The sequence below is a fragment of the Equus przewalskii genome, chromosome 16, assembly GCF_037783145.1.
Source record: "Equus przewalskii isolate Varuska chromosome 16, EquPr2, whole genome shotgun sequence".
NCBI lineage: Eukaryota > Metazoa > Chordata > Mammalia > Perissodactyla > Equidae > Equus > Equus przewalskii.
In genome coordinates, this window is record NC_091846.1 from 15,494,175 (window position 1) to 15,520,608 (window position 26,434).

Consider the following 26,434-nt stretch of genomic DNA (forward strand, 5'->3'; position numbering starts at 1 on the left):
TTTGGATGTCTTTTTTTACCCTGGTGAGTGTTCAGGAACAACAGAAATGAGCTTCCCTCCAATATATACATCATCGCGTCACCACCTCAAAATAAATGCCTTTCAGCCCCAAACAGGGACATGTTAGCTGGTGGCACAGCAATAACAGTGCATCACAGCCACACCACACAGAGGACAGAAACATGTGTTTTAAAACTTTTCCTATTTTTCATTCCAAACCTCTCAGATGTCAACACACAAGTAACGTATATGGGACTTACTAAAAAAAAAATTGTTTTAATTAATTTCTGTAACTTCCAGCCTGTAATTATGGTAAACACAACAAACGACCTTTCACTTTTTCTCTTTCCCACTTTGGTCCTCTGAGAAATGCAAATCTACAGAAGAATGAATGGCCATTACCTGGTATTACCTAAAGCATTTTACTATCTTCCCTTGTGCTTAGATGCACTACAAGGATCAGGGATTATTTCTAAAAAGCCCTTAAAAATATCCTCTGGGGAAGACAAACACCATATGATTTCACTCATATGTGGAAGATAAATACACAGACAAAGAACAGATTAGTGGTTACCAGCGGGGAAAGGGGTTGGGGGTTAGCAAAGGGGTAAAGGGGTACATTTACATGGTGACTGACAAATAAGAATGTACAACCGAAATTTCACAATGTTATAAACTATTATGACCTCAATAATAATAAAAAAAAAATATCTTCTGGGAAGCCATCCTGAAGTAATTCTCATTTTCATTCACTCTTTGATTCAGTCAACAAATATTTATTGAGTTTCTACCATGCGTTGTGTGCTGCACTGTGTGCTAAAATTGTACAACAGCTTTCCAGATTCAAAATCTTCATTACCCAAGGAATCAAAAGAATCTGAGTCAGGATGCAATACCATTAAACTGCTTCAAAATATTTAGAGACTTAAAAATGTAATAAGGATATTTGGGGGGCTATTTTTGGCTTTACTAAATAGTTTATGGGGGTGTGTATTGCTCTGTTTTATTTTTATTTTAAACAAAGGTGACAACAGAGTGACTTCATCACAGAGAGTCGGAGACTCTGGGCCAGCCCAGACGCAATGTACTTTCTTCGCTGTACCAGGCCCGGTGAGCCCCACGGTCTGTAACTGGCACTCAGCATACTTCTCCCTGTTCCCTAGACCAGAGCTGGGTGGACTCTGGGGCATGAACTTGAGCTGCCCCAACCTGTTATATTTTTCTCCAGGTGGAACTCTGAAAATGTAGATATGGTGTAACTGAAGAAATGACATCAATTAGATGTCATTAGACTACTTCAGCGCTGTGAATTCATCTATTCCTTCCACTCCATTTGCCCTCTGTTTACCACTACTTTCCCACAAGGCAAGCAAGTGCTTTTTTAGACCCACAGTTTGAATCCTCACTGTTGAGATGGAATTCCAGAAACTAAAAAAACAAAACAAAACAAAACAAAAACTGAATCTCTATAGGAGTAAAAGTGAGCTCATCGATTGTAATGAGCTATGTACATTCCCAAGCCAGAAAAACACACATCCAGAAGAATGACAAAGTATAAAATCATGTTGGAAATATTTTGGTAACGATGATGATAATATTGTTGAAATACATATAAAGTGGCATTATTGGGTGGCTAGGCTTGATTGTCCCACTGACTCGAAAGATTAACCTGGAGAGAAGTTCACCTCCTGTTGGAATGACCCAAGTCAGACGGACATAGGAAAGTGCCTTAAAAGGTTACGGTTGATCACCAGTTAACCAGGAGGATATCCATTAATAATGAAGTCGGTCATTGTGCAGAGCAAAAATTCTTCCTATGTAGATTTAGTCACTGAATCTAGACTAACACATAGATTTTTACATGCTAAGGAGTCATGAAACACAGCAAATGCCAAGAGGACATACAGTAGCATCCAGAATCATTACCCTAGCAAGTGTAAAGAAAATATCAGGGAAGACATTCTCAACCTTAAAAATAATGACAAGGTCCACAAACTAGCTAAACTAACTTCTCACTATGAAGCTAGGATGTAAGGCTAGGTCTACAAAAGACCACATTTTGACAAAATCAAGCAAAACTCTCCATCAAACAGCCTGCTGATACACTTAACCAATCCTCTGAGCTTTAAAATTGACATCACCACTCTCCATAAAAATTCGAGTCTTTTTAAAATGAAATGTGACATACAGCATCAGGGACAACATAGCCGTTTTCTCTGCAGGTTTAAGTTTTACTTAGCAAATAATTTCTTGGTGATGTTTAACTTTAAAATAATCAAGCACAAAGCCGCAACTGAGATAGATCAATAGTTGCACTCTTGAGCAGCAAAGCAAACAGAATAATAATGAGCAAGATGGACTTTTAAGCAAAGAAAATGAGAAGACGTTCCTAAGCAAGATCTCAAACAGAATACAGAACTCAGTGTTCTTCACCCTTTTAGAAACCCTGGCACTTTATTTGGCTAGAAATTTTTAGTTATAAAATCAGCACATAAGTAAAATTAATTTGTCCTCATTTTATTTACTAAGTTAATAGACTTCTTGTTGAAAACCTAATTTTGTCTGAAATACCAAGTGTTGAGAAGAATGTGATTAACAAGAATTGGCAGGAGTGGGTATATCATGTACGTTGGAAACAATCTGTCATCATCTTGTTAAGTTGAAATTTGCATATCACAAGACCTAGCAATTCCACAACCTGGTATATATCCTAGACTGGCATTCAAACCTCAGGCAGAAATGATTAATGTAATAAATTTATTGGGTCTCCATCAGCATTTTAAAAAATAGACTGGATGTTATCACAGTCATTGCTCAGAATAGGAAACAGTCTTATATCTTGAACTTTTTGAAGTGATCAATAGTTACACAAAGAGAGACAGAGATTTGTGTATATGTCCTGTCAGGTTATAGTTAAAAACAAAACTACCTGAAAGCCACTGCCCTAATGACACTATTGCACATACTATAATATTCATAGCAGCATTATCCAAAATAGCGAAAATCTGGAAATAACCCAAATACCCATCGACTGGAGAATGAATAAAAAATGAAGGAATAATCTCAGTGGAATGTTATATAATAATAAAAATATGTTAACTATACCCACAAGCAAGGATTAATCTTAAAGACAATGTTAAATGAGAAACAAAGTAGAGCCTAGAAGACTAAGCAGAGTATGAAATCACTTTTATAAAGTTTAAAAACAAATAAAAACTAAATTTCATTGAGATACACACATATGTGATTAAATTACATTTTAAACATCAAGGCAAGGAAAACACAAAATTCCAGATATTAATACTTGAGGCAGAGGAGTAGCACAACAGGAAGATGTGGCATTAGGAATGCCGCATCTTATTATATTATCATATATTAATTATTATAATGTTCCATCATAATTTTTATACATGTGCCACATATTCTTTTGAAAGTATCAAATACTACATAATAAAATATTTCAATTACTTTAAAACAAAATCTCAGAGGACACGTATAACATGGTCCCCATTGTAACTAACAATGATATTTCTCAGCAGATGGAAATTCGAGAATCAAAATTTAATCAAAGATTAAGAAAAAGTGAGAATCCTAAGCAACAACTAGAAGAGCCTTAGAACAATGACTAAGAAGGTTAAGAACAATAACTTCTTGAGCATGCACCATACACAAGTTATAAAGTTACAAAACTAACACACAAAACATTTAGAGAGCACCCCAGGGGTTAACTTCTCTGCTATGAACTATTAGCCCTTCCTGCCTCCGTGTTTTCATGCATGCCTTTCCGTCTCCTGATCTTCTAAACTCCCCTCTTCAAGTCCAGTCCCCTCCATAGACTCCTCCTGATCCCCTACTTGAATGTTATCTCTATCTTCGCTGCTGATGCTTTATACTTCTCATACGTCAACTATCTCAGGTGGCCTCACACTGATTTGGGTCCTGGTAGAGAACCCCACCTCCTCTAAGGGTCCCCTTACCCTCATGTGAAGTCTCCCTGGGAATCCTGAGCCAAGTCATTAAGAAGATGACAGGGATCTAAGCCCTCGTTGATACATGTACCACCCCAAATCACTCGTTATGATGTATGATTGGCTCTTTTATGTCACACTCTCTCTTTCACTCCCATGGCAATGATGCCTATCAGTTTTCTCTGAATGGTCTGGTAGTGAGGGGCTCCAAACTGCCTAGCGCCACTCACCCCATCTCCTACAGCCAGCACACGTTAGCCTCAGGTCAGATTAACCAGCTAGATCGTCTACCATTCCACCAACCTTAAACCCTCAAATCTACGTCTTCAATTTTCCCAGCTCTCTACACCCATATGTAACAACTATTCGCCTACTGTAAACGATACTGTAATTATCTGGATATATATCCTTTACTGAAATGTGAAGTCTCATGCATCTCTGAATAGATCAAAGGGTCTAATACAGGTTTCTCCCTCTCAGCACTATTGACATTTGGAGCCGGATACTTGGGGAGCGGGGCGGGGAGGGGCTGTCCTGTGTCCTGTGCATTCCAGGATGTTTAGCAGCCTCCCTGGCCTCTATCCACTACATACCAGTAGCACACCCTCACTAAGTCGTGACAACTAACAATGTCTCTAGATATTGTCAAATGTCCTGTGTGGGGCAAAAATTGCCCTCTGTCAAAAATCACTGGTTTAACATAAATCATCATTCTGCTCAATAATCACAAGATCTTGATAATTTAAGATTTAGATTATTGTTAAATAAAAATGAAACAGAATTCCAGAGAAAGGTGTGTTCAATGTGGATTTAAAAAACGGAAGAGGGGCCAGCTCCGTGGCCGAGTGGTTAAGTTCGAGTGCTCCGCTGCAGCGGCCCAGGGTTCAGATCCTGGGCATGGACATGGCACCACTCGTCAGGCCACGTTGAGGCGGCGTCCCACATCCCACAACTAGAAGGACCTGCAACTAAGATATACAACTGTGTACAGGGGGGCGGTTTGGGGAGATAAAGCAGGGAAAAAAAAAAAAAAAAGATTGGCAACAGTTGTTAGCCCAGGTGCCAATCCTTAAAAAAAAAAAAAGAAAATGGAAGAAAACTTGCTCTGCTAATGGCTGCACAGAGAGTAAGTTTTGAATTCTAGGCATAGAAAATATAGTGCTTTTTTAAAAGGTTATCCTAGCGAATGTTACCCAGCGCAGTTGTTTAGGCTGAAGATTACAGAAGGGTCTGGATCGTGGTTTCTATACTCAGATATTAATCCACTTCAAAGCAATAGCATTTTCCTGGGCAGCTTGAAACTTTGGGATGTAGTGTTATTTTGAACTACCTTAGCAAAAGCCAAAGGGTTCAGACTTCAGTTATGATCACAGAACGAGAAGAATCAGGTACCTAAATTGAAGAGTAACACAGTTACAAAATAGACTTGAAATGACTTGGGTTCAAATTGACAAATATAAATGGGAGGGAAAAAAACCCTTTCCCTCATTCTCTCAGTCCGCTCCTACCCACCCTGTGGATCCACTCCTGTGGATTTTTTACTTTTCAAACATCTTTCAAAACCACCTCTTCCTCCCCATCCCCTTCACCTCCCTCCATTTCTCCCAAATCTCTTCTACGAATTGCCAGGTTTCTAAAACACAGATCTAACATTCTCATTTAAAAATGTACCAGAACTCCGTGCAGCACGTTTACAAATGCTCAGAACTGTTTATTTTCTCTTCCTTTCCCTGCCCTGCCCAGTCTTTCCTCCTTTCCTTCCTTTTTACTTTAATTGGGATAGGGAGGGGATTTTCTCCCCTTGATTTTAAAAGCAATTCGTGTTCATGAAGAAGAAAAACTAGGAAAATATGGAAAAGTTCCTTAAAAAAGAAGGTTCTAACAACCACTGTTGATTCACACAGATATAATAATCACTATTAACATTTTTGTGAATTTTTAAATTTTTTCTAAATAAACATATATTTTAAAATAGGAATCCATATAGATACAGCTAATATTCTGCTTCTTTCAATGAACAATATAGTATAACCATTTTCACATTAATAAATATTTTATGTTCTTAAAGTTCTGTGGTAGTCAGAACAATATGCAACTTTTAATTTTAATTCTAAGTAGCATTTTTACTTCACTTGCAATACTTTCTTGTGCTATAATTTGAAAAAAAACAGATTTAGAGCACTCCTTGTACAGATTTTATAAGTTGGTTTTCAATAGTTTCAGAGTAATTGCTAAAACAAAAACAAAACAAAAAACCTAGAGGCATTTTGCCTCTCGTTACATATAAATCTGTCAGAGTACTTTACAGTTCTAAATACATAAATTCTACATTAAGCTATTATTCTTACAAAAATTAAAACATTATAAATGAGGTTAAATTTAACGTGATCATCAATCACTATTCCCAAATCCTCATGTACTTCCTGCTATAAGCACTGTTACAAGTTTGGGATTAGTTTTAGATATTTTGCTCTGCATATTCATACACAGATAGGTCCTCCCACACAAAATATATTTGTGTGTATATATCCGTATATACACATATATATATTATGTTTGAATTTTTTAAAATAATCATTCTGCAACTTGCTTGAGGGTATTTTCTATGCTAGTATTACATAAATCTACTTCATTCTTTTTAACTGCTGTGTAGTATTCCACATTATATAAAGCCCATTTCTACTTAAGCTCAAACTGCCATTCGAAGAGTCTACCACAATGTAGGAAATCTAAAATATATTCAAGTCTGTTTGAAAACTGGCATGAACTTAAGGAACGTGGGATATCTTCAGAGGAAATTCTAAAATAAACTTTTTCCTAAATAACAAAAAAGAAAATGCAGAATTTGATAACCTGCTTTTAATAAAAATAGAACACAGGATATTTCTATTTTTGATAAATATCAACAAAACAAAACTAATAAATGGTTCAAAGAGATATATTACATATGCATTTTCAGTGATAATTGCTCATACAAACTCCAACTTACAAAGAGTTCTTTATCCAAAGTTCACTAGGGGGAACATTCTGAGGTGATGGAAATGTCCTATGGCTTCATAAGGGTGTGGGTTACACAGACGTATGCAACACAGAAGTTGATTTTTGGTCTACAGAGAAAGAAGTTGAAAATTTGAATGGCCTTATATCTGTTAAGGAAACTAAATTCAAAATCAAAAACTTTCCCTGGAAGAGATCACCAAGACTAGATGGCTTCACTGGCAAATTCTATCAAACACTTAAAGAAGAAATAATACACAAACTCTTCAGAATATCAAGGAGAGAGAACTTCCCAACTCATTTTATGAGGCCAGCATAATCCTGATACAAAAATCTGACAAGAATATCATAAGAAAACACAAATATTACTCAGAAACATAGATGTAAATAACCTTAACAAATATTGGCAAATCACTTCCAGCATCATAAAAAGGGTTAATACCTCATGAACAAGTACCATTTATCACAGAAATGCAAGACTCATATTACTTTCGAAAATAAATCAACGTTTCACCATATTAACAGAATAAAGGAGAATGCCATATTATCATCTTAATAGATGCAGGAAAAGCATCTGACAAAAGTCACCACCCATTCATGAGTTTTTAAAAATTATTAACTCTCAACAAACTAGAAATAGAAGGAAATTTCCACAATCTTTAAAGGGCAACTACAAAAACCTATAGCTAACATCAGACTTAGTGATGAAATACTGAATACTTTCCACTAAGATTAGAAACAAAGCAAGAAAATCCACTCGCACCACTTGTATTCATCATTATACTGGCTAGCTTAGAAAGGAAGATGCAAAATTATACTCATAGACAACAGAAAGAACAACAAAGGAAATCCTCAAGATTCTTCAAAAAAAAGAAAAAACTACTGAAACTAATTAGTGAATTTAGCAAGTTGCAGGACACAAGATAAATGTACAAAAACAATTATATAGTCTAGCAGCAAACAAGTTGAAAATAAAATAAATAAAAATATTTACAATACTATCAAAAGCCATATAACTCTTAGGAATATATTTAACAACAACAACAAATGGACAAGAACTCTATGATGAAAACTGCAAAACACTGCAGCAAGAAATTAATGGAGAGTTATATCACATTCATGGATTTGGAGACTCAATACGGTTAAGAATTCAGTTCTCCCCAAATCAATCTATAGATTCCATGCCATTTTGACTAAATTCCCAGCAGTAAGTTTTGTATAAATTGGCGGGATGATTTTGAAATTTATATGAAAAAGTAAGGAAGTTAGAATATCAAAAAATCTTAACTGTTAAGACCAAGAGACTGGGAAGAATCCAGATTTCTTGGGCAATGGTGATGGTATGTCATTCATCAAAGGAATTGAAGAAGGAATTGAAGTTGGGGGCAAGAAAGAAGCAATGAAGTCTATTTTGGATATACTGAGTCTGAAGTGGTGAGGTGGGTAGAGGGTTGGGGGAAGCATGATATTAAAGTGAAATTCAGTAGGCAGTTAGATACAGGATCTGGAGCTCAGGGGACAGGGCAGAACTAAACGGAGGGAGTCCCAAATTTATCAACACTTAAGGGGGAAAGGAAACTATAGTTTGGATGAGATTGTATAGTATGCAAAAAACAGAAGAAAAACAACATTTTCATGAGTTAATATAATAGACTTCTCACTGGTCTCCCTGCTTTTGCACTTGCTCCTCTCTGTCTCTTCTTAACACAAAAGCCTGGTTGACTCTATGAAAACATAAGTCAATTTCATGATCCCTCTCTGCTCAAAATCCTGCAATGGTTTTACTCACTCTAAGTAAAAGCCAAAGTTATTTCCATGATCTATGAGGCCCCACACCACTACTTCCTAGCCCTGGTGGCACATCAGAATGACACGTACTTGAGCATCCACCCCTGTTACTTCCCTGACCTCTTTTCCTTCTCCTCTCTACCTTGCTCTCTCTACTCCTACCACAATTGCCTCCTTACTTTCCCTTGAATGTGCCAGGCATGCAACTTCCTCAGGGCATTTCTGTTTCTTCAATGCTCTTCTCGCAGGTATGCACATGGCTGTCTCCCTCATTCTCTTCAGAACTCTACTCAAGTGTCTTATCAGTGAAGCCTTCCCTGACCATCTTATTTGAAATTGCAACCCACCACACCCCCATCTTCCTATCACCCTTTCCTGCTTTATTTTTCCCTAGCGGACTTATCATTAACTTACCATAAATTTTACTTATTTTTTAAAATTTTACTAACATGAAATTCACATTACATGAAATCATCCATTTTAAATTGAACAGTTCAGTGGCGTTTAGTACATTCTCAATGTTGTACAACTATCACCTCTAGTTCCAAAACATTTCCACCACTCCAAAACAAAACCCTATACCCATTAACAATTTCTCCCTAGTCCCTGCTCCTGCTGCCCCCACTCCTTAGCCCCTGGCAACCATCAATATGCATTCCATTGGGATGGATTTATATTCTGGATATTGCATATAAACGGAAGAATATAATATGTGACCTTTTGTGTCTGGCTTCTTCCACTTAGCATAATGTTTTTGAGGTTCATGCCCATTGTAGCATGTGTCGGTATTTCATTCCTTTTTATGGCTGACTAATATTTCATCATATACATACACACACATACACACACACACACACACATACACAAAACAATTTGTTCATCAGTTCAACCTTTGACGGACCTTTGGGTTGTTTCCACCTTCAGGCTATAGTGGATAGTGCTACTAGGAACATTTATGTATAAGCGCTTGTTTGAGTTCCTGTTTTCAATTCCTTTGAATGAATTGTTGGGTCACACGGTAATTTTATGTTTAACATTTTGAGAAACTGCCAAGCTGTTTTCCACAACAGCTGAAACATTTTACATTCCCAACAGATATGTGTACAAGTTCCAATTTCTCCATATCCTTACTAACACTTGTTATTTTCCGTCTTGTTTATTATAGTCACCCTAGTAGGTATAAAGTTATCTCATTGTGGTTTTGATTTACATTTCCCCAATGACTAATGGTATTGAGCATCTTTTCATATGTTTGTTGGTCATTTGTTTATCTTCTCTGGAAAAATGTCTATTCCAGTCCTTTGACCATTTTTAACTGTATTGTTAGTCTTTTTGAGTACATGTTAAGAGTTCTTTACATATTTTGGATATACAGACACTGAGATATATGATTTGCAAATATCTTCCCCTTTTCTGTATGCTGTCTTTTTACTTTCATGATAATGCCCTTTGATGTCCAAAAGTTTTAAATTTTGATGACATCCAATTTATTTCCTTTTTCTTTTGTTACTCGTGCTTTTGGTGTCATATCTAAGAATTCATTGCCAAATCCAAGATTATAAAGATTTACCCCTATGTTTTCTTCTAAGAGTTTTATGGTTTTAGCTCTTATATTTAGATCATTGTTCATTTTCAGTTAATTTTTGTATATAATGTGAAGTAGGGACCTCACTTCATTCTTTCGCATGTGGCTATCCAGTTGTCCCAGCACCATTTGTTGAAGAGACTATTCTTTCCCCATTGAATGGTTTTAACACCTTTGTCAAAAATCAATTGGCCACAGATGCATAGCCAATTGGGTTTATTTCTGGACTTTCAATTCTATTCCATTGATCTCTATGACTATCCTTATGCCAATACCACACTGTTTTGATTACTGTAGCTTTGTAGTTAGTTTTGAAACTGGGAAGCGTGAGCCTTCCAATTTCGTTCTCCCTTTTCAAGAATGTTTTACATTTTGCTAATTTTTATTGTTTACTGTCTCCTTTTCCCACCACAAAATGGGATTTTTGTCCATTTTTCTCACCGCTGTACCCCAGCACCTAGAATAGGGCTTAGCATATACTAGGTGCTTAATATTTACTAAATGAATGAATGGGCTCCTGAGAAGATAAGAGTCATGCACAGTCCAGAGAAAACGGTCGGGGTGGGAGGGCAAGAGGAGAGGAAGAGAATACCAGGATTAAGAAACTCCTGTCAGAGAAGAGTTGAAAAGGCAGGAAGGAGGGGTGGTTTAGGCCTTGGGCTCCAGTGCCAAAGGGATCTTTTCAAAACCATATTGTCAGGGAGGCACAAGCGGCAGCAGCCATTCTGGAGTGTGAGTCAGCCTTTACTAATTCATATGTACTAAAACTAAAAATCATTTAGTTACTATCACATTGAACATTTTCTATTTTTCAAAAATAAAACATCAGATAAGATGAAATAGATTGAATAACAATGAATTGTTTTCTCTGAACTGAGAGGGAAAATAGCTTTTGCATCTTATCTTGAGAGTCCCCATAGCTTTTAGTATATGTAAATAATTATCCTTGATAAGTTGATGTAATTTTACAATCATATCAGAAAACATACCCTGCAATGCAAAAGTACCATAGTGACCTTTTAAAAAAATTCTGAACAAAATCTTAAATAAACACATTTATCACATTTAGTCAAATTAAATAACTGGGCAGTGACATAGGCAAGTCTGAACACTATTGTTACTAATGGGACAGAAGCCAGTGAAGAAAGCTCAGAGCGGGAGATGTGGCGCGGTTTAAGAGAAATGCAGTGGCAACTTTCTTTGATGCTCATTACTTTCTTTTTCAATATAAAATTCTAAAAATGTAAATAATTAAGGAAGATGAAGAGCGCCACTACTGCTGATTATATATTATGTAAGCTGCCACTGAATCACCATATTTTTCTTAGATAACAGCAAATACTGATGCTATGAGATTAAGCAACATATTGCCACTCCACAAGTTAAGCCATATGGTCCCATCTATTTCTAGTTTCCATTACAGTACACCTACTGGTTAATAAAGAAACGGTTAACCAGAGGATGCAAATATGCCTCTTATTTAACTTTCTCAAAATCAACAAGATTTTGTGTATATAACTTGTCAGGGCGTCTGATGTATCATGGGAGTTAGCTCTGCATCTCCTCGTCCCCTTGGATTTAAAACAATATGGGAGGTATATAAACTGCCACTAAAATTGCATAGCTCCGGGATTTGCCAGGTGCTAATCGCTCTACTCAAGCCTCAGGGAAAATATACAATTGCCCCGGGCAGTCATCCCAGGTTTAATTATGATTCACCACCTCATCTGCAAAACCCACTCCAGGAGACAACATTGCTCTTCATCCTTCAAATCCAGCTCAGGTATCACAGGCCTCCTGTGACTTCCCCAGACGGAATTCTCTTCGCAGTAAGCCGCTTACACACATTACTATTTTCACTTTGGCTTGTAATTTATTTGTTCATATGTCTCTCCTCTATTAAATGACAAAGTCATTAAGGGCAGTGACTGTCTTATTCATCTCTGTAGCTTTAATCTCTCTCATAAAATAGACATTTAATAATCATTTGTCATTATTTATGTTAAATGACTATGTCACTGAGTGCTGGTGCCCAGAAAATAGTAGATACTTAATACATATTAATTATGAGAATTTTTTTCCTTTCCTTTCCTCAAAATTTCACTTGCTTTCCTTTTTTAATCACCATTCTGCTGTTAGAATTCAGCTCAGGCTCTTATCAGCCTAGACCAGTGGTTCTCAATGAGGGAAGAAGGGGTGATTTTGCCCCCCCGGGTCATTTGGCAATGTTTGGAGACATTTTTGATGGCTACAACTAGGCTGGAGGGAGTGGGTGCCACAGGAATCTAGTGGGTAAAGGCCAGTGATAGTACCAAACACCCTACAACACAGAGGACAGCACCTCACAGCAAAGAATTATCTGGTCCCAAATGTCAGCACAGTTAAGGTTGAGAAATCCCAACCTACACTTTCATTTCTTGAAATTAACTCCTTGTCATTCTACCCTATTCCTGCTCTTTCTCTCCCCTAATCTTTCTTTGTAAAGATCTTTTTTTTCAATTGAAGTATAATTGACATATAACACTATATTAGTTTCAGGTGTACAACATAATGATTCAATATTTGTATAAATTGCAAAATGATCACCACAATAAGTCTAGTTAACATCTGTGACCTTATACAGTTACAAATTTTTTTTCTTGTGATGAGATCTTTTAATATCTATTCTCTTAGTAACTTTCAAATATACAATACAGTACTGTCAACGATAGTCACCATGCTGTAGGTTACACCTCCATGACATTTATTTTATAACTGGAAGCTTGTACCCCGTGACCCCTTTACCCACTTCGCCTACCCCCGCCCTCCTCTCTGCCTCTGGCAACCACCAATCTATTCTCTGTATCTATGAGCTTTGTTTTTTCAAATTAGATTCCACATATGAGACTAAAAATCTTTGTCGTCCTTCAAAAGGTCTTAAACTTTTTTTTAATATCTTTGTTTTTTAGTTAAGAGTTGCCACTGGATTTCAATAACATTGTCAATAATCAGTATTTCAAAAGCAGAACTGGAACAAAGTTTTAAAATTCTTATTTCTAATCTACCTGCTTTACAACTCTCTTAACTCAAATGAAAGCTTTTAAATAAGGAGGAAACTGAGGGGAAAAAAACAGACTCTAGGGGATGGCAGCTAATCTTCTTCAGTGATCCAAATTTCTAGAGCTACAAAGGCCAAATGGCCTTCTAATTTCATTTGCAGAATAAATGCTGTGTCATTGAATGTTATATCACCCATGGACTGTTATCTCTTATGCTGGCTAGATAGCCTCTAATCAAACCATGATTTGCTTGAAATTAATGTGACCTCAGATTGGTGGTTTTTAGAAACAAAGAATTTTTTAAACATTTGATTCCTTTTATTTATATGACCATATGTTACGAAATTCCACAGAATTAATTCTTAAATGTGAAAAGTAATATATACAAATAGGTGATAAAAGTATGAAGTTTTTAGAAACGGTCCATTAAAAGTCACATTCCATGAAAATCATATATCTGATAAGGAATTCTGATCCAGAATATATAAAGAACTCCTACAACTCAACAACACAAAAAGAAACAACCCAATTCTAAAGTGGGCAAAGCAGTTGAATAGACATTTCTCCAAAGAAGATATACAAATAGCCAATAAGCACAAGCTAAGATGCTCAACATCATTTGTCATTAGGGAAATGCAAGTCAAAACTACAATGAGATATCACTTCACACCTATTAGGATGGCTATTAACAATAAAAGAGAAACTAACAAATGTTGGCAAGGATGTGAAAAAATCAGAACCTTTGCGCACTGTTGGTGGGAATGTAAACCGGCTTGGCTGCCATGGAAAACAGTTTGGCAGCTCCTCAAAAATTAAATGCAGAATTACCACACGACTCAGTAATTGCACTCCTAGTAATTGCATTCAAAAAATACACAAAGGAACTGAAAATAGATCCTCACACACACGTACAGAAATGTTCACAGCAACATTATTTATCAATAGCCAAAAGGCAGAAACAATCTAAGTGTCCATCAACAGATGAATGGATAAACAAAATGTGGTATATACATACAATGGAATATTATTCAGCTTTAAAAAAGGAAGGAAATTCTGACACATGCACAACATGGATGAAACCTGAAGATGTTATACTAATGAAATGAGCTAGACACAAAAAGCAAATTTGGTATGATTGCACTTACATGAGGTAACTAGAACAGGCAAATTCATAGGGACAGACAATAGAATGGAGGTTGCCAGGAAGTGGGAGGAGGGGGGATGGGGAGTTTTTGGTCAATGGGTACAGAGTTACAGGTTGGGAGGATGAAAAACTTCTGGAGATGGATATCGGTGGTGGTTGCACAACAATGTGAAGGCACTTAATACCACTGAATTGAACACTTAAAGATGGTTAAAATAGTAAATATTACGTATCTTTTATCACAATAAAGAAAAATCACATGCCAAATGTTACAATAATTTGCTTCATCACCACCTTTAAGATTTTACAAATAAAATCTCCCTCTGCCAAAATTAGAGGTTTTCTCTAAACTCTAATTTTGAGATGGAAAATAATGTACCATCGGTACGTGGAAGCTTTGAAAGAAATTAGAATCCCTGATAATATAAAATGCTGGGAAATCTTCACACACACTCCAGGCCCAATTAGGTAGGTTAATCTCCTTTCAACAGGCAGTCATAGTTTTGTTCAATTCCTGGCATTCTGCCTGCCTTTCAGATCCTTTCTTCCACTCAATGATGATTCATGATAACCTATCAATTTTCTCTGATGATGGTAGTTTGGGGGGAGAAGGGAATTATTGTTTTAAAAATAACATTAGCTTCTACACTAAGAACAAGGAAAAAATATGAAACAATCTCTAGAAAGATTATTTTTTTAAATGACATCTATTATCTATCTCAGAATCACTCAATAGCAATTTTATATACCATTAATCAATATTTTGAGCTTTATTTTCTTGGAATCAAGTATTCTTATACTGCAAACTATAAAATGCCTTCAGTCAAAGCAAATAATTAAATTCAACAAATATCCATAGATTCAACAACTCTGAGCATTCTAAAAGAAAGCAGAAATATAAATTTCTTATCATGCACTGACATATCTGATATTTACAATTGTGTTAATACCTACTAATACTCCAGAATCTCTATGACTTCAAACCCATTGGAAGGTCCACACAATTTGAAATTCAATCTTTCATAAAGTTAACCTTATGATCCCTCCTAGAAAGTAATATAATAGCATCTACTGCATGAAAATATTATTGTGTTAAATCTATCTTATAATACACAACTAAGTACAAGAATATTTGAAGTTCATTTTGAAATACACCTTGTTATCACCATTCCTGGATTTGGGTACACTGTGGCCCAGAGGAAGTAACATAACGATGACTTGTGTCTCATCTGATAGAAGCCCACAAATATATCAAAATCCTCACAGTGCACAGCGCACACACACCTTCAAAATAGAACTCCTCCAACAACGGCTTGGCTTCTTTTTATACTAGTACTGAATTTCACATGAAACAAAACGCCCTGCTTCAAAGTGGTATATTTTGTCCAAAGAAAGACTTGGTTATACCAGGCGTCCTTGTACTCCTGATAGGAGGTGCTACGGTAAACTGGTGTCACTGGAGTTTACACGTAATAGGTATTGGGGAAGTCTTGATGTATGTTCATTTAAATCCCTGGATACAATTCTCTTGGCCGCTCAGATAGTTTGTCTTCTCAGCTAGAATGCTGACGTTGAGTAGACATCATTTCTTAAGTTTTAGCAGAGAGTTAGAATTATTTTTTAAAATAAAAAGACGAGATACGTTTTTTATTGTTGCTCAGTACCACTTCTTTTGGAGATGGAACTATTATTCTGTTGCCTGTTTGATATTTTTATTTATGCCAAATCTACTAAAAGGGAAGTCAAACAGGCATTACAGCATCGAAGAGGGAATCTAAAGAACATGGCTAACCATTTGAGTCACTTTTAAAGTAGACTTAGAATGCTAGATATCTTTTCCATGTACTATTCCGAAAATTAAAAGCATGATTAAACATTTTACAGATAAGCAATTCAAGAGACATCAATCTTGGAAAGATTATGGCATAAATTTCTAGCATTTCAACCTATATTCTTTACGTTGTCAGCATATGCTTGGAAATACTGTACAACACTCCACAACAGTGACATTTTATTATTCAAGTTTGGAAGGGCCCACAATTAAACTGGTGCTTCCATGAATAAGAGGCAACCTGATGTATTGGCTAGAACACAGGATGTAGAGGACGAGGACTTGAGTCTGAAGGCCAGCTCCATCACTATCTGTGACTTTCAAGCAGTTAACCACCTCGATCCTGTTTCCTCCTTTGTGAAACAAACAATAACCACCACCCTTCACACTGAGTGGATGTGCACAAAAGCAGTCTGAAAACTGTAAACTAATGTGAGGATATTATTTTTTATTCTTAACAAGTAGTTGTATTTCTGCTTATTCCTCCTGCATGCCTCATTGTAGAAGTAAAAGGTGCCAAGAAATAAAGAAAGAAAAACCATCTCAGAAACAGATCAGAGGCAAAGAAGGGGAAAAAAAGGATAAAAAATCCAGTATCTCACATCAAAAAACCAGGATCTCGAAGTGGGCGGAGCAAAATGGTGGGGTGAGCTGACCCAGGGTTCTCTCCCCTCCAAAATACAACAAAAGATTGGAAGAACTGAATTTCAGAGAATAAACATAATGCCAGCTCGTTAGAGACCTACAATACCAAGAAGGCAGAGCTCATAAACCTTGCTTACACCCTCGGAGGCGCTGGAACAGTAGGAGAGAACATCGCTCCCTCCGCTAGAGTCTGCCATCCCTGGGGCAGGGGTCGGGAAGGAGCGGGGAAGGGGCCACGCCACCGGGGGATCATCCAGGACTCCTGCCCTGGTTCAGTGGAGACCCGCTGACTGGGGGAAAGCTTCCGTCTGCGGGGACCCCATAAATCAAGGGCCTTGGGAGACCAGAGAACAGAACTGATCTGAACCCAGACCAGCGCGTGTGAGTAACAGCCCCTCCCCCCAGGCAAAGCCAGTGGGCGCAGCCATCTTGCCCCAAGGCGGAGAGCTCATAACACGCGGCTCTCAACCCCCATCTAGTGTCAACAGGCTGTAACTGCAACTGAATTCTCCCACCATGCGACAAAACCGCTCCTCTACCATCCAACAATTTATAAAAGCCCCAGACCAGAAGGAAAACAATAAAACACAGAATTAAGTCCTGAGGACTTTGAATTAGGTAAACTAAGCGATAATGAATTCAGAGCAGCTATAATCAAAAAACTCAATGAGGTAGAGAGAAAGATAAAGAAACAAGCCGAGTTCTGGAGTTACTTCACAAAAGAGATTGAAATCATAAAGAAGAATCAAACAGAATTACTTGAGATGAAAAACACAATGGACCAGATACAACAGAATACGGATTCCCTGAATGCCTGTGTAGACAACATAGAGGAGAAAATTAGCATAATCGAAGATAGACAGGCTGAATGGCGCCAGACAGAGGAAGAAAGAGAACTAAGAATTTAAAAAAATGAGGAAAATCTCCGAGAGATAATGGATTCAATGAGGAGTAAGAACATAAGGATCATAGGAATTCCCGAGAATATGGAAAAGGAAAATGGAGCAGAAAGTGTGCTTAACGAAATTATTGAAGAGAACTTCCCAAATCTAGGGATCAACGGAGAAATGTGTGTAGAGGAGGGTTTTAGATCTCCTAGATTTGTCAATGTAAAAAGACCCACCGCAAGGCACATAATAGTAAAGTTGGCAAATAGGAATGATAAGGAGAGAATACTCAGGGAAGTAAGGGAAAAAAAGAGAATAACCTATGAAGGAGCCCCTATCAGACTGTCACGGATTTCTCTACAGAAACCCTACAAGCTAGGAGAGAATGGAGTGATATAGTCAAAGCTTTAAAGGATAAAAACCTTCAGCCAAGAATACTCTATCCAGCAAGAATTTCCTTCAGATATGAGGGAGAAATTAAATCTTTTCCAGACAAACAAAAGTTAAGGGAATTTGTAACTAAAAGCCCTCCATTACAAGAAATCCTCAAGAAGGCTCTCATACCTGAAAAAAGAAAAAAGGGAGAAAGGGGACACAATCCACAGACTAGGGAGACTGATGGATAGAACCAGAACAGGATAGCAAATATTCAATTATAGTATTAGGGTAAAGGTAAGAAACTACCAAAACAAGGACGATCTTAGCACTCTAACTACAAATTAATAAGACGAGTTGGAATAAAAAATGAAAATAATTATTTAGGAGGGGAAGAGCAAAGGGTCTAAATCAGTATTGGTCAAGTAGGTAAGAGACTACCAGAGAATAGACTATATTATACACGAGATTCTAAATACAAACTTCAAGGTAGACACTAAAATAAAGTACAGAACAGAGTCACAAATCATAAATAAGGAAAAATCTAAGAAACCCAGCATAAGAAACTGCAGTATTAAATGGGTAGTCTAAAGCAAACAGGAAAAGAAACACAGGAAAACAAGATAATGAGCAACAGATTAACAGCATTAAGTCCACATGCATCAATAATCACTCTCAATGTGAATGGATTGAACTCTCCAATAAGAAGACACAGAGTGGCAAAATGGATTAAAGAACACGATCCAACAATTTGTTGCCTCCAGGAAAAATACCTCAGCCCCAAGGACAAACACAGACTCGGTGAAGGGGTGGAGGACAATACTTCAAGCAAATAGCAAGGAAAAAAAGGCAGGTGTTGCAATTCTCATATCAGACCAAGTGGATTTCAAAATAAGACAGGTAAAGAGAGACACAGAGGGACAATACATAATGATCAAAGGGACACTTCATCAAGAAGAAATAACGCTTATAAATATCTATGCACCCAACACAGGAGCACCAAGATTCATAAAGCAACTATTAACAGACCTAAAGGAAGATGTTAAAAACAACACAATAATAGTAGGGGACCTCAACACGCCACTCACATCAATGGACAGATCACCCAGACAGAAAATCAACAAGGAAATAGTGGAGCTAAATGAAAAACTAAAACAATTGGACTTAATAGACATATATAGATCACTCCACCCTGAAGGAGCTGAATACACATTCTTCTCAAGTGCACATGGAACATTCTCTAGGATAGACCATATGTTGGGAAACAAGGCAAGCCTCTACAAATTTAAAAAAATTGAAATAATAACAAGCATCTTCTCAGATCATAGTGCTATAAGGCTAGAAATTAATTACAAGAAAAAAGCTGAGAAAGGCACAAAGATGTGGAGACTAAATAACACATTACTGAACAAGCAATGGATCATTGAAGAAATTAAAGAAGAAATTAAAAAATACCTGGAAACAAATGAAAATGATAGCATGCCATACCAACTCATATGGGATACAGCAAAAGCTGTATTAAGAGGAAAATTCATCCCAATACAGGCACATCTTAACAAACAAGAAAAATCCCAAATAAGCAACCTTAAAGCACACCTAACTGAACTACAGAAAAAAGAACAAATGAAGCCCAAAGTCAGCAGAAGGAGAGAAATAATAAAAATCACAGCGGAAATAAATACTATTGAAACGAAAAAGGCAGTAGAAAGGATCAATGAGACAAAGAGCTGGTTTTTTGAGAAGATAAATAAAATTGACAAACCACTAGCCAGACTTACAAAGAAAAAAAGGGAGAAAGCTCAAATAAACAAAATCAGAAATGAGCGAGGAGAAATAACAACAGACTCTGCAGAAATACAACAGATTATAAGAGAATACTACAAAAAACTATATGCCAACAGAATGGATAACCTAGAGGAAATGGATAAATTCTTGGACTCCTACAATCTCCCAAAGCTCACTCAAGAAGAGGCAGACAATCTGAACAGACCAATCACAAGGAAAGAGATTGAAACAGCAATCAAAAACATCCCAAAGAATAAAACCCCAGGACCAGATGGCTTTCCTGGGGAATTCTACCAAACTTTCAGAGAGGATTTAATACCTATCCTTTTCAAGCTATTCCAAAAAATTAGGGAAGATGGAACACTTCCTAACACATTCTATGAGGCCAACATCATGCTGATACCAAAACCTGACAAGGACACCATGAAAAAAGAGAACTACAGGCCAATATCGCTGATGAACATGGATGCAAAAATTCTAAACAAAATTTTGGCAACCAGAATTCAGCAATTCATCAAAAGAATCATACATCATGATCAGGTGGGATTCATACCAGGGACACAGGGATGGTTCAACATCCGCAAATCAATCAACGTGATAACACCATATCAACAAACTGAGGAATAAAAACCACATGATCATCTCAATAGATGCAGAGAAGGCATTTGACAAGATCCAACAGCCATTTATGATAAAAACTCTGAACAAAATGGGCATAGAAGGAAACTACCTCAACATAATAAAGGCCACATACGACAAACCCATAGCCAACATCATACTCAATGGGCAAAAACTGAACGCCATTCCCCTGAAAACAGGAACGAGACAAGGATGCCCTCTATCACCATTCTTATTTAACATAGTACTGGAGGTCCTGGCCAGAGCAATCAGGCAAGAAAAAGGAATAAAAGGAATCCAAATAGGGAGGGAAGAAGTGAAACTCTCGCTGTTTGCAGACAACATGATCTTATATATAGAAAACCCCAAAGAATCCATTGGAAAACTGTTAGAAGCAATCAACAACTACAGCAAAGTTGCAGGGTATAAAATCAATTTGCATAAATCAGTAGCATTTCTATACTCCAGTAATGAACCAACAGAAAAAGAACTCAAGAATACAATACCATTCACAATTGCAACAAAAAGAATAAAATACCTTGGGGTAAATTTAACTAAGGAAGTGAAGGACCTATATAATGAAAATTACAAGGCCTTTCTGAGAGAACTGGATGACGACATAAGGAGATGGAAAGACATTCCATGTACGTGGATTGGAAGAATAAACATAGTTAAAATGTCCGTTCTACCTAAAGCAATCTACAGATTCAACGCCATCCCAATCAGAATCCCAATGACATTCTTTACAGAATTAGAACAAACAATCCTAAAATTCATATGGGGCAACAAAAGACCCCGAATTTCTAAAGCAATCCTGAGAAAAAAGAACAAAACAGGAGGCATCACAATCCCTGACTTCAAAACATACTACAAAGCTACAGTAATCAAAACAGCATGGTACTGGTACAAAAACAGGTGCACAGATCAATGGAACAGAATTGAAAGCCCAGAAATAAACCACACATCTATGGACAGCTTATCTTTGACAAAGGAGCTGAGGGCATACAATGGAGAAAAGAAAGTCTTTTCAACAAATGGTGCTGGGAAAACTGGAAAGCCACATGTAAAAGAATGAAAATTGACCATTCTTTTTCACCATTCACCAAAATAAACTCAAAATGGATCAAAGACCTAAAGGTGAGACCTGAAACCATAAGGCTTCTGGAAGAAAACGTAGGCAGTACACTCTTTGACATCAGTATTAAAAGGATCTTTTCGGACACCATGCCTTCTCAGAGAAGGGAAACAATAGAAAGAATAAACAAATGGGACTTCATCAGACTGAAGAGCTTCTTCAAGACAAATGAAAACAGGAATGAAACAAAAAAACAACCCACTAACTGGGAAAAAATATTTGCAAGTCATATATCTGACAAAGGCTTAATATCCATAATATATAAAGAACTCTCGCAACTCAACAACAAAACATCAAACAACCCAATCAAAAAATGGGCTGGAGACATGAACAGACATTTCTCCAAAGAAGATATACTGATGGCCAATAGGCACATGAAAAGATGCTCACCATCGCTGATCATCAGGGAAATGCAAATCAAAACTACACTAAGATATCACCTTACACCCGTTAGAATGGCAAAAATATCTAAAACTAATAGCAACAAATGTTGGAGAGGCTGCGGAGAAAAAGGAACCCTCATACACTGCTGGTGGGAATGCAAACTGGTGCAGCCACTATGGAAAACAGTATGGAGATTCCTCAAAAAATTAAAAATAGATCTACCATATGATCCAGCCATCCCACTACTGGGTATTTATCCAAAGAGCTTGAAGTCAGCAATCCCAAAAGTCCTATGCACCCCAATGTTTATTGCAGCACTGTTTACAATAGCCAAGACGTGGAAGCAACCTAAGGGTCCAGCAACAGACGAATGGATAAAGAAGATGTGCTACATATATACAATGGAATACTACTCAGCTGCAAAACAGAACAAAATCCTTCCATTTGCAATAACATGGATGGACCTTGAGAGAATTATGTTAAGTGAAATAAGCCAGCGAGAGAAGGATAATCTGTGTATGACTCCACTCATATGAGGAATTTAAAATTATGGACTAAGAACGGTTTAGTGGATACCAGGGGAAAGGTGGGGTGGGGGCTGGGCACAAAGGGTGAAGTGGTGTACCCACAACATGACTGACAAACATTAATGTACAACTGAAATTTCACAAGATTGTAACCTATCAATAACTCAATAAAAAAAAAAACAGGATCTCAACATATTAGCATCTTATTAGGAATTAAAATTATGACATCATTTTCTTCCTAATCAGCATTAACTGCCACTATTCACCCAGGAGAGTTATCGGACAGAAATTTCGGAGCCCATAATCTACACTTTCTCTGTAATTCCAGGATCAGACAGAAAGAGGGAGAAGGTGAGACAACAAACAGACCCTGGCAGAGATGCAGCACTCACTGTGCAAAATTTGACTTTCCAGCAAGTGCATCTGTTCAAAACGTAATTGAGAACAAGCAAGAAGCAAGAAAGGGTTCTACCTGCCAAAACAGATGTCACCAAGTCTGTACAGAGAAGATCACACAGGACCTATTTGCAACTACTTTCAACTCAGTTTAAACAAGTATGTTTCTAGGATTTCCAAGCAAACCGGGAGAGGGAAAAGGAGATGCCACCAGCAGGTGCAGCGACAGCAAAGGGAAATCAAAGCTGGCAGCCTGACCCCAAGAAAAGGGACCACAACAAACAAACAAGAGAAAACAACCTATTAAAAAACAAACACCAGAGCTCAAAAAGCACAAGAGTTTGAGGTCACTGCATCCAGGATCTACCAGCCCTTCCTCTGAGCTCCAGACTTGCTTACCGTGCAGCTTGCAAACCGTGTCCTTCAGAACTCTGGAGATGGCAGAGAGCCTCAGACACAGCAACGAGAGAGCAGCGGGGAGGCGGCCAGCAGGCAGAAGGCAAAGCACGAGGCTCTGTCCCTCTGCAAAGGCCACCTTTCACCAAGGCAGCCTTTCTTCGTTCGGCTTTACTTACTGTGGCTTCCTTGATGAAAGGGCCCTGTGGGTAAAAAAAAAAATTTTTTAATTAAAATTTGACTACCTCTGACTTCCACCCTCCAGGATCCTTAAATGCAACACGTTCCAATGTAGAAGCAGAATCTACACCAGAAGCTGGGGAGAGGGCGGGAGGAAGAGCGAGAGCACAGAGGACATTCAGAGCAGTGAAACTATTCTATCTGATACTACAATGACAGACACACGTCATTATACATTTGTACAAACCCACAGAACAGAAAACACCAAGAGGGAGCCCTAATGTGAACTCTGGACTTTGGGTAATAATGATGTGTCAACGCAGGTTCATTGACTGTAACAAATGAACCACTCTGGTGAGGATGTCCACAGTAGCAAAGGCTGTGCACGTATCGGGGCAGGCAATATGTGGGCACTCTCACCTTTAGCTCAACTTTTGCTTTGAATCTAAAATTGCTCTCAAAAATAAAGTTTATTAATTTTTAAAAAAAGAGAAAGAAAGGGAACCTACTAGCTTTCTGAAAACGCCATTTTTCTTCCTGCATTCCCTATTCGTGGCAGCACCACTCTAACCACGTGGCTAAGCTAGAAACCATGGGCCACCCTTGACTCAGAACCATCTCATGAAAATTCTATTCCTTGCTCTTCCTCAATCCCACATTCAATAGGTCACTAAATCCTGAGGATGGGCCCTGCCACACACTTCTTAGCTATGTCCCATCCCAGACGTTCCCAATGAGTCTGTTCCACCCCAGGCAGCCGTAGGCTACTGTGCCTCCCCTCACCAGCCCACCTCCCAGAAAGCACTCTGCCTCTTGGGCTCCTCACGCAATGTCATTCCAAGTCTAGAGCTGATCCTGTCACACTCCTGAGTGACACACCTTGCTGTGACACTGCAGCCGAGTGGGACAGTACTACTTTCAGGGTTTGGGATTAAAAGCACTTTGTGCTTTACAATTTTTTCTCCAAATTTCTACTATGAGTATGTATTTATATATTCTACAGGAAAAAGCCCCAGTAAATATCATGGGTGAGTATGATTTGATGCTTTTAACATCAATTCAAACCAGGCTCTTCACAATGCGGCCTCTTCAAACTACATTCCCCGCCCAATCACTTCTCGCTCCCTTTGCCCTTCATTCCCTCCCCTCTGCCCGGAAGGCCCGTGTGCAGTTACACCCTGCTCCTCCTTCAGGACAGAGCTGGAAGCCAGCTTCCTGGAACCTTCCCTGAGGCCCCCAGGCAGCAGCATTAATCAGCTCTCCTCAGCTCCTCTGGGCTTCCACAGTGCCCACCTTCACAATAGCACGGATCACAGTGGACTCATGTTTGTTACCTGTTTTCCACAGAGATGCTGAGATCCTTCCAAAGGCCACAGGCCAGGCCACAGAGTGGTCTGTTCCACCTCACACCAGGTCTGGCGCACAATAAACGTGGCATGAATGAAAGTAAAATCCAGTTATCAATAACATTAACTATTGTATTATTAAACCTTACGCAATTAGTCTAACTTCTGACCTAAAGCCCACAGCTTTGCTCATGTGATACAACAAATTCCTCTGAAAGGCAGAATCATATAATGCATTCCCTCCTTCCTGTGCATTTAATAGTCTGCCCACTTAAGGTGATGTTATATAGAACACAAACCTGTACTGGAATACTGCAAAGTGTTAAATGGCTATAAACAACACTATAAATGTTTTTTAAAATGACGTGTGGGCAATTTTTAAGGTTTTATTGATGTGTGTATGTTGTGGGAGGTTGAGTTTCCTGGCCAAAGGCTGCCTGAGGGATGGCGACTACAGACTGGTGGAGAAGAATCAGTCATAAACTGTGTTGTGCTCTGCTGTTTGGAGAAGCTCAGATTTTTAATTGCCAAACATACTCCCAAAGCAGTGGAGCTGATGTGTCAAGCACTGTCTCCGCACCGTCTCCCCAGCTTCGCCAGGTGTTAATGTGGCATTTAGCAGTACTACACCACTTCAATGTGTCTTCACTCTCCTTCAAATACCCCTTCGATTATGTGAGTCTCCTGTTCAAACTCTTTAATATTCCTCTTTTGACCGCAGGTTAAAATTTAATAGTTCTCTTTTGCCTACAGATTAAAATCCAAATGGCTTGTCCTTCCTTCCACCTTACCGTAGAAAACACCCACCCATCTTAGGGAAGAGAAAGGGGTGGTTGAAGGAAGAAACTAAATTGATCAAGTATCAATGATGAAGCGCTCTGCTAGGTGCTGGGTATTTCAAGATAAGACATGGTCTCTTCTCTCTACCATATTACAGTCCACAGAGGGAGACGCAAATCTAAAGACATCGTTATCAGATAGGTGACAGATGCATTATTATAACCGCTATTAAAAGGGTCAGGGGAGGGGCTGGCCTGGTGGCGTAGCAGTTAAGTGCACACGTTCCACTTCAGCAGCCCGGGATTCACCGGTTCGGATCCTAGGTGTGGACATGGCACCGCTTGGCAAGCCATGCTGTGGTAGGCGTCCCACATATAAAGCAGAGGAAGATGGGCATGGATGTTAGCTCAGGGCCAGTCTTCCCCAGCAAAAAGAGGAGGATTGGCAGCATATGTTAGCTCAGGGCTAATCTTCCTCAGGGAAAAAAAAGGGGGGGGGGTCAGGGGAGGTTCCCTGTGGGAGGGGCCATGCAAACTCACTCTCGAACAGTAGAGGAGAAGGGGAAAATCAGAGAAGCAGCGGCTCTCCCTCCTGATAGCTAAGGACATCTTCAGCATCCTTAAGTTCTC

At 38.2% G+C, this 26,434-nt stretch overlaps 1 protein-coding gene across 7 annotated transcripts in view; it reads right to left on the reverse strand.

The window, feature by feature from the left end:
- Nucleotides 1-26,434, reverse strand: part of SMAD9 (SMAD family member 9) — a 77,442-nt gene that overhangs the window by 43,797 nt on the left and 7,211 nt on the right. For 4 of the 7 annotated variants that reach the window (XM_070578026.1, XM_070578029.1, XM_070578030.1 and 1 more), the window contains exons 2-3: nucleotides 25,014-25,094; nucleotides 23,503-23,702 (exon numbers count right to left, since the gene is read on the reverse strand). The gene's annotated coding sequence lies outside the window, so the exon portion shown is untranslated. The remainder of the gene's footprint in view (nucleotides 1-23,502; nucleotides 23,703-25,013; nucleotides 25,095-26,434) is intronic. The other 3 variants (XM_070578025.1, XM_070578028.1, XM_070578031.1) reach the window with 1 other exon arrangement.